The sequence below is a fragment of the Callorhinchus milii genome, unplaced genomic scaffold (genome assembly GCF_018977255.1).
Source record: "Callorhinchus milii isolate IMCB2004 unplaced genomic scaffold, IMCB_Cmil_1.0 Scaffold2, whole genome shotgun sequence".
Classification (NCBI taxonomy): domain Eukaryota; kingdom Metazoa; phylum Chordata; class Chondrichthyes; order Chimaeriformes; family Callorhinchidae; genus Callorhinchus; species Callorhinchus milii.
The window spans coordinates 70,359,795-70,369,419 of record NW_024704743.1 but is presented as its reverse complement, the minus strand read 5'-3'; the positions used below and the strand labels follow the sequence as shown (position 1 = coordinate 70,369,419).

The following is a 9,625-nucleotide window of genomic DNA, read 5'->3' as shown; positions in this document are numbered from 1 at the left end:
TTTGAGCTCTATCCTCTGGGGGATGGGGAGCCAGTGGAGTCAGGTGAGGGTAACGTGATGGGTTCACAGAGCCTGGTGCGGGAGAGGACATGAGCTGCAGAGTTCTGGATGATCCACAGCTTATGGAGGGAAGAGTTGGGAAGGCCAGCAAGCAGGGAGTTGGCGTAGTTGAGTCAGGACATGATGAATGCATGGATGAGGGTTTCATCTGCCTGAGGGGCGAGTTAATGGCGGAGTGGGGCAATGTTGCGGAGTTGGGGGAAGGCAGAGCGGGTCATGGCATGGATGTGGGGTAAAAAGTACAGTTGAGGGTCAAACAAGATGCCAAGGTTCTGGACTGGCTCAGTGAGGTGGAGTGTGCATCTCTGGATGATGATGCTATCAGTGCCCGAGGTGTGGAGGCGCTGACATAAGTCAATCAGGAGGGCCTCAGTCTTGTTGACGTTGAACTGTAAAACATTATCTCTCATCCAGGATTTAATGTCTGACAGACATTCTGTTAGGACAACAATAGTCCTGGAGTTGAGGGTGGAGGCAGAGAGATAGAGGTGGGTGTCATCCGCATACATGTCAATGAGTGATAAGGGATAAGGTGCGATATCAAATGTAAGGATTATTATCACTATAATGTTGTAGTCCCAGAATAGCTAACCTGGACTCCTCCTGTGCTCTCAACCAAAAGAGGATGGAATGAATATATAGTATGTAACCATAAAACCCTTTAGCATGTGGAGTCCTGTAGCTCAGTGGTTAGAGCACTCGCCTTACAAGCGAGAGACCTGGGTTCAATTCCTGGCAGGTCAAAACCTTGGGCAAGTTTCCTTAATCCACATGCCTGATAATAATCCCTCAAGAAAAAAAATCAATAATAATTTGGTCACTCAATCCACGACTGTTTGTGGGACACTGTCGTGCACAATTGGCCAATGCGTTTTGCCCACAAATAGACAGTCAATTCACTTTACAGTATATTCTGTGAAGCGCTTTGAGATGTCTAGAAGACGTGAAAAGTGCTACATCAAATGCAATGATTATTATTATTATAGAAGAAGGCCATTTGACCATTTGTTTGTGTGCTTGCTCTTTGAAAGCACAGTTGATACAGTCCCATTTATCTGATGTCACAAGATCACAAGATTGGTCTGAATGAAGAAGACCCTTTGGCCCATTTGCTCTTATCTGTCCAGAAAACCCATCCTAACATCACCTCATCACTGCATCAAACTGCTTTTTAAATGAGCTCCGTATCCTGGTCTCGAACAGCTTTTCTGGCAACCTGTTCCAGTCATTGATTACTTCTGGTATCTGTCCTAAAATTATAACTTTAAATCTGTGTTCTCTTGTTCTACTGTCTTGATATATCTTAAAATATTAATCTGGGTTTACTTTTTCAATCATGTAAAACTTTATGCATTTCTATGAGGTCCCCTCTGAGTTGTCTTCTTTCAAGACTGAAGAGCCCGAGCTTGTCTATGATTTTGCTCACAGCGAATTCCTCTACCACTGAGGATTCATTCTTTTAGCTCTCCTCTGTATAGCCTCGAGGGTCTAGGCAGTCCCTGACTTTTCCCTGTACCCCAATGAATTACTTGCTTTCAGATATCTATCTAGTTCCCTCTTGAAACGTAATATGGATTCTACCTCAACAACTGCTCCCAGCAGGGCATTCCATATCCTAATAACTCTGCGCAAAAAAAATCTTCCTAATTTTCTCTTTTGCTTCTTTATTAATTATCTTAAATTGATGTCCTCCAGTCACTGACTCACCGATAAGTAGAAATAATTTCTACCAATCTACTCTATCAAATCCCTCATCATTTTAAAGACCTCTATCAAATAATGTTTCATAACAGATTTGATGTGATAATTATCATTTAATGTGCTAATTATCACATTGTATGACTGAAATTCCACCAATTCTATAGCCTAGAAAAACCATTTACTTTAAAATGTAATTCTGAAATTCAGTAGCAATTTGGAAAAACAGTCCTTTTAAGAAGGACTGGCTTCCAAATTAAAACTGGATTTAGGAATTTTCTGCAGTTCTGAACAATCCTAAACTTTCAGACAAAATTACCTTTCAGGCTAAAGCAAGGTGACATTTCAGGCCTTGTGTCTTTTAAGAAACATTGCAATTTCAGGCAGTAGTCATGGCTGGTTTGGGGTTTTTGGGACCAAATTTGCCCAAAGCTGCCAACCGCTACCTGTGTTCTCACCGGTGAACCAATTTTGTTTCTGTGATTGTGAACAATTGTAACACTGAATGTGCAGTTAATAATTTTCGTAGCCTAAAATCACAATGTGTGTTTACAGATGCAAGGTGGTAAGTCAAGTCAAACTTGTTTTAAACCAAACAACGATACTAATTATTAAGGAAGAAGAAAAACTGCTATTTCAACATACTTTGAAAATATGTTTGAATATATAGGTGTAGCAGCCTGGTAATAAATCAAAATCTTGATAAATCAAGAAAATCCTGTGAAGCACTTTGAGATGTTTTGACAATGTGATAAAGGTGCTATAATAAATTCAAGGATTATTATTATCTTTTGGGGAACAGTGCAAAATTATGCTGATCCTGGCTAAGTACATCTGAGGATATTTTCACAACATAATGTGTTCAGGTTATACTTGCAAAAATGACACCAGCGAGTTCAAATTACATTAAGGTTGCTGCTATGATAGTATATTATAAAAAAAGACAGAAACTATAATTATTTATAAAATAGAAATAACCTGCTAGAATTACTCCTGGGAAGACGAAACTCAATTAAGATGAACGTTCTCTCTCCCTCCTTTTCCTGTACCAGATGCTCCCTGTCAGAGTCCTGCCACAGCAATTCTGAGACCACGACAAACAGATCTCACAATTCCTCCAGGCAGATGGAAAGACTGTTCATACACTTTAAGTGCTAGCAGCCTTCCCAAATAGAGAAAAGGAATCAGAGTCCCAAATTTCAGACACTTATTCTAAAGTATTTCTCCTCAGAATTTGCCCTCTTCCCAGAACCTTTCATGAATTTTCACTGAAGTCCAACAAGGAGAACAACGCAACCTGGAGAACCATTCCTTGTCCTTTTGCACCAATACCCTTGTCAAAATGCCCCACAAACACCTTAGAGCCTCGCCAGCAAACTCAATGCCTGTGGTAAAGATATCAGTCTACAGAATACTGTGTGAACATACCTACTTTCTGTTTTTTTGTAAAAATAAAATAAATACAAATAACACGTTATACCCACTGGGATTCCTATGTTTTATGCCACAAGGGTATTGTGAAACCCAAGATTCAAACAAATCGGATAATGTTTCATGCTTTAAAGGGTTACGGTCTTCATTGTAAAAATGTTGGCCAAACCTTTCATTAATTGTTTACACATGTTCAACAATGGGATTAACCCACACAAAACAGAGTCACTGCACTTTACAGTTTATCATATGAAGAGCTTTGGGATGTCCTTCAGATATGAAAGGCTCTATACCAAATGTAAGGATTATTATTATTATTACGTAACTCTCATTAAATCCAATATCCCATCACTTGCAGATAATTTCATTGTAATGAAAATACCACAATTCCCTCAAGGAATACAAAAAGGTTTTGTACCATTCTCATAAAGAACATAAAAAACATGGAATGAGGAAAGGCCATTTGACCATGCAAAAGCAATTAATTATGGACTGGATCCACTCTGTCTCTTGGAGGAAAGCTCTATACCGATCCTCAAAAATAATAGAGAAAAAACCTCCAGACTATTACACTCATGCACCCCACTCAATGCCTCCACAATCCAAGACTGGAACTCTTCCTTCCATGGACAACACCCAAACCCAGCAGCACAGAACTTATTGTGATGTGTGTTATATTTCCTCACCCAAGTCTGTACCTATTCCTACATTTCTCAATAGTGGATGAGAACTTTGCCTACAATTACAGTCACTACACTTTAAATCCTGTGAATCACTTTGAGACTTTTCGAACTTGATATGGATGACATGATATGGCTCTCTGTCAAGTGCAAGGACTATTATTATCCAGGTAATCAGTTATCTAGTTGTTTGATTTCTCGAACTCATGTTTAGCTTCAGGAGCCTCTCATCATAACTTAGAATTCTGAGACCTAGAATCATTCGTGTTGCTCCTTGCCAATCTCTCTTGAAATACATCAGTAACCTTTTGTAAGCAGTTTCTTAAAACTGCAGGCAATATTTCAAATCGGGCCTCACCAGCTGTCAAAACAACTTCTTTACGATTGCTGGAATTCAAAAAGAGTGAAAAAAAATCTGTAAAATCATAACAGTAAAATATGGAAACATTTTGAGACTGACCCATTCCCCACCACTCTCGCCAGCCACCCCGGACACAGACCCGGGGAGTCAACCTCTCCTCCCTCATCCCCATCTCCCCCACCCCTGCCTCACAACCTGGACCCCCCTCCCCTCCCACACACCCTTCTGTCAACCGCTCCCTCCACATCGGACTGCAAAATGTCCGCTCCCTCTCCAACAAGGCCCTGGTCATCAACGATCTCATCCTTGATGAGAACGTTGATATCATGGCCTTGACAGAAACGTGGCTCACCCCAGGCGACACCTTCCCCCTCACGGAGGCCACGCCACCCGGCTACACCTCCCACCACATCCCCCGCCCCAACCGCCGTGGCGGTGGTGTTGCCCTTATCTCAAGGACACCACTTGCCCTCTCCCCCTACTCCACTGGCTCTTTCCCCTCCTTCGAGCACCTCACCCTCTCCCACCCCTCATTCCTCTCCCTTAAAATCCTCCTCCTCTACCGGCCCCCTAAAACCTCTCCCACCTTCATCTCTGACATTTCAACACTCCTCACATCTCTTTGCCTCTGCTCCGATCGCCTCATCATCCTGGGCGACTTTAACCTACACTTCACCCCCTCCTGCTCCATCTCCACAGACTTCTCTTCCCTGCTCTCCTCACTCAACCTTTCCCTACACATAAACTCCCCCACTCACAGTCACGGCCACCCACTCGATTTGGTGATCACCCGGGGCCTCAGTGTCTCGGATGTCACTATTACCGACAAGGCCATCTCCGACCACTACTTCATCTCCTTCACCACCTCCACCCCCTCCCCACCTCCACCAGACCCACCACCATCTTCTACCGCCCTTGGAAGAAGTTACCCCCACAATCCCTAACCGATGCCTTGGAGTCCTCTGAACTCCTCTCCCTCTGGCCTTCAACCCTCACCGACCCCTCTTCTCCTCTCTCCCTCCTCCACAATATCCTCTCCTCCACACTCGATACTCTTGCCCCCATCACTTCCCGCACTGTCTCCTACTCCCGCTCCTCCCCCTGGTACACCACCCACCTCCGCTCACTGAAATGCCAGGTGCGGGCTGCTGAGCGCACCTTTGTCAAATCCGGCTTAACGGTCCACCGACAAATCTGGCTGGACCTCCTCAAAATTTACCGCTCCACTCTAGCCTCGGCCAAGTCGTCCTTCTACTCCAGGATAATCCTGGAGGCGAAGAACAACCCCAGGCTACTGTTTTCCACCACATCCCGACTCCTCCGTCCCCCCCGCCACCCCGCGCAGGTCATCTCCTCCAACCTTCACTGCGAGGAGATGCTGGATTTCCTTGAATCCAAGATCAAGGGAATCCGCTCCGCGGTCACTTCCCCTCCAACTTCCACCCACCACCCACCCCTTCCCTCCCACACTCCGACTCCTACCCATCCTCCCCTACACACCTTCGTACCCGTTTCCCCACCCTCTGTCACTGAACTCATCCTATCCCTAAAACCAACCACCTGCTCCCTTGACCCCATCCCCACTCCACTCCTTATCTCCCAGCTCCATTTTCTTGCCCCACACATCACTGACATCATAAACCTGTCCCTCTCCTCTGGCTCTGTCCCCATTCCATTAAAAACTGCCATCATCACGCCCACCCTGAAAAAACCCTCCCTTGATGCGTCGCAGCTATCAAGCTACCGGCCCATCTCCAACCTCCCCTTTCTCTCCAAGGTCTTGGAAAGAGTTGTCGCCTCCCAACTGCGCTCTTTCCTCTCCACCCATTCTCTTTTTGAACCCCTTCAGTCAGGTTTCCGTGCTGCTCATAGCACAGAAACTGCCCTGGTCAAGGTCACCAATGATATCCTGACCATCTGTGACCAGGGCTCCCTCTGTCTCCTCGTCCTCCTCGACCTATCGGCAGCATTCGATACGGTCGACCACGCTATCCTACTCCACCGCTTGTCCTCCCACCTCAACCTTCAAGGCACTGTCCTTGAATGGTTTAGGTCGTACCTTTCTCACCGTCTTCACTTCGTCTCAACGAATGGCTTCTCCTCCACCCCCCGTACTGTCTCATGTGGTGTCCCTCAGGGCTCTGTCCTCGGTCCCCTCCTCTTCACCCTCTATATGCTCCCCCTTGGTGACATCATCCGCAAACATGTATGCGGATGACACCCAACTCTACCTTTCCTCCTCTACTCTCAACTCCACGACCACCGATGTCCTGACAGCCTGCCTGTCCGACATCGAGTCCTGGACGAGAGACAACTTTCTTCAGCTCAACGTGCAAAAAACCGAGGCCCTCCTGATTGGCTCACGTCAGCGCCTCCGCACCTCAGGCGCTGACACCATCAGCATCCAAGGCTGCACTCTCCACCTCTCAAAGCCAGTCAGGAACCTCGGCGTTTTGTTCGACCCTGAGCTGTCCTTTCTCCCTCACATCCGCACCACAACTGGCACCGCCTTCCATCACCTCCGGAATATCGCCAGATTACGGCACTACCTCACCCCTCACGCTGCTGAAACCCTGGTTCACGCCTTTGTCACCTCAAGGCTGGACTATGGGAACTCTCTCCTCGCCGGCCTTCCCGCCACCTCCCTCCACAAGCTGCAGGTCATTCAGAACTCTGCAGCTCGTGTACTGTCCCGCACCAGGCTTCGGGACCACATCACTCCCACCCTCGCTCGCCTCCACTGGCTCCCCATCCCCCAGAGGATTGATTTCAAGATCCTCATCCTCACCTACAAGGCCATTCACGGCCTTGCTCCCTCCTACCTCTCCAACCTACTATCCCCCTACCTACCTGCCCGTACCCTCCGTTCCTCTGGCTCCGGTCTGCTCCACGTCCCCCGCCCCAACCGCCCTACTATCGGTGGTCGGGCCTTCAGCCTCTCAGCCCCGAGGCTCTGGAACTCCATCCCCCAGTGCCTTCGCCTTGCTTCCTCCCTTTCCTCCTTCAAGGCCGGTCTCAAAACCTTTCTCTTTGACCGTGCCTTCAGCTCCCCTCTCGACTCTCTTCCTCCTCCTCGCTCCCTCCCTTCCCTCCCTCACCCTGACCATTTCCCCTCCTCTCTCCCTCCCTTCCCTCCCCTCACCCTGACCATTTCCCCCTGCTCGGGTCATGACCCAACTGTGCAGCGCCTTGGGACGTCCTCCTGACGTGAAAGGCGCTCTATAAATGGAATCTTGTTGTTGTTGTTGTTGACTCACTTGATTTATTAGCAGAAGATCTATCAAATGTTAGAACCTAAATTGACATTCACTTGTTGCTGTTTTTGTTCTGGCAGTTCTGATCCTGATCACTAGAGGGAGCACCATGTGGCAATAGACCTTTTTACCAACAGGGAATGAAAAACTGGCTGGACCAGATATTCCATGGAGGATTGCACCCTTACCAGCTGACTATAGAATGATATTGATAGAGGCCACAGAAAATATCATGCCCCTCTTTCCACTCCCCCCCCAGAAGGAGATCCTGGAGGTGACAGCACGTTCTGAAGAGGAAGTGTTGGTGTAGGGTTCTAAAACTAGGCCTAGTATTTTTTGGAATGATGTTTGCTATGGTTTCCCATGTCCCTGCATGACCAAGCCAGTCAGTACAACATCTGCAGTACCGACATGTAATGGTTTTACACCCACCACAGTGTCTCAATTGGATGGGGTTAATATGAGGGAATGTACTGGGTAGGTCAAGCATGAAATGCCTCACTCAATAACAGACTTTCCAATTGAATGTGAACAAATAGCACTGATTAGTGCAGTTAAATATATCTCCATAAATCACTATGATGTACAGATTGCTGCCCGCAGACACCAATAAAGACTAATAAAAATATATATAAATACTCATCTTGTTTTATAAAAGCATCTTTAGCTCATCTTCAACTTTATATTTCAGGCTGTAGACCACACAACAGGCGTTTTTTTCTGAAGAAGTTTCAGATTGTAACTGTGGATATTTTGTTTTCCCACAAGAGAAAATTCCTTCAAATGAACAAGGAAATTCCAATGGTAACTTCCTCCTGACTTTAAATCCTTCCAAAACACCAAACGGGAGTACATTTTCCTCTTAATATATTTAAAACAGAGGAAATATTTCACAATGATAGAAATTCAAAAGATCACAAGATCAGTTTGGCCAAAGAAGATCCTTCAGTCTATCCAATCTCCTCTTTCCAGAAGACCCTCTTCCTCCAGGATCCAGCTGTTTTATAAATCAAGTCCAGTGTTCGGCCTCAACCCACCTTTCTGGTAACCTGTTCCCATCATTAAATAACCTCTGGGTAAAGAAATACTTTCTGATATCTATCCTAAAATTGCTCTTTGAAACAACAACAGCACCAATTTGCATTTGTATAGATCTTTTTATGTTGGGAGGATGTCCCAAAGCTCTGTGTCAAGGGTTTACATCCAAGCTGGACGTTGGATTTGGGAGGGGTGGGGCCCAATGGGGTGGGGAGGTGAAGATGACCAAAGGGGAGCTAGTGAGGCAGATGGGGAGCTAGTGGAGCTGGGCAAGGATGGGGGTGCCTCATAAGGCTTAGGAAACCTAATGTGGTAGACAACATGAGCTGCAGAGTTCTGGATGGCCTGTAGTTTGTGGAGGGAAGAGTTGGGTAGTCCAGTGAACAGAGAGTTGGAGGTGCCTCGCCTGGATGTGATGAAAGCACAATAAGGGAAGAGGTGCTGGTGGAGGTGGGCATTGTTGCGGAGGTGGAGGAAAGCTGAATGGGTCAGAATAGGTTGTAAGTCTAAACTTTTACTTTTTCTTCTACTGTCTCGATGAATCTGAGACAGTAGAAGAAAAAATTATGTGTGAGTTTATTTTCTCAATCCCATTTAAAATCTTGTACACTTTATAAGATCCTCTCTGAGACATCTCCTTTCAAGATTGAAGGGCATTTGTTTGTCTAATCATAGTTGATAGCTCATTCCTCCATTTATTGCTATTGATACTCAGTTACCTCAGTCTAGAAGTGTTTGTATGATTATTTGTCAAATGCATTTTGGAAGTCTAGACACATTACATAATATGGGTTCCCACAGATCAAACCTTTCTGAACCCAAGCTGGCTACCATTTATTAGTTTATTTTTATGCAAGTAATCCACCACTTTCCTTCTAATGATTGACTCAATTGTTGAGATAAGGATGAGCTAATGGATCTTGAAGTGCCAAGTACGGTTCTGTCAGCATTTTGTATATGGGAATAACATTTGTTTTTTTCAGTCTGTTAGAAACTCACCAGTGGTAATTGACTCTCTCGTAATGTCTTCAGTGCTGCACAAGTCTCCTGTCTTGTTTCTCGCTCGGCTGGCTCTGGCCGCTGCCTGCCCCTGGTACCCTCCG

General features: G+C 45.8%; 1 non-coding gene across 1 annotated transcript; it reads left to right on the top strand.

Moving 5' to 3' along the window:
• The first annotated feature begins 732 nt into the window (after positions 1 to 732).
• On the top strand, positions 733 to 804 carry trnav-uac. The gene has a single exon. It is a non-coding gene; the product is annotated as a tRNA-Val (tRNA).
• Positions 805 to 9,625: the final 8,821 nt, after the last annotated feature.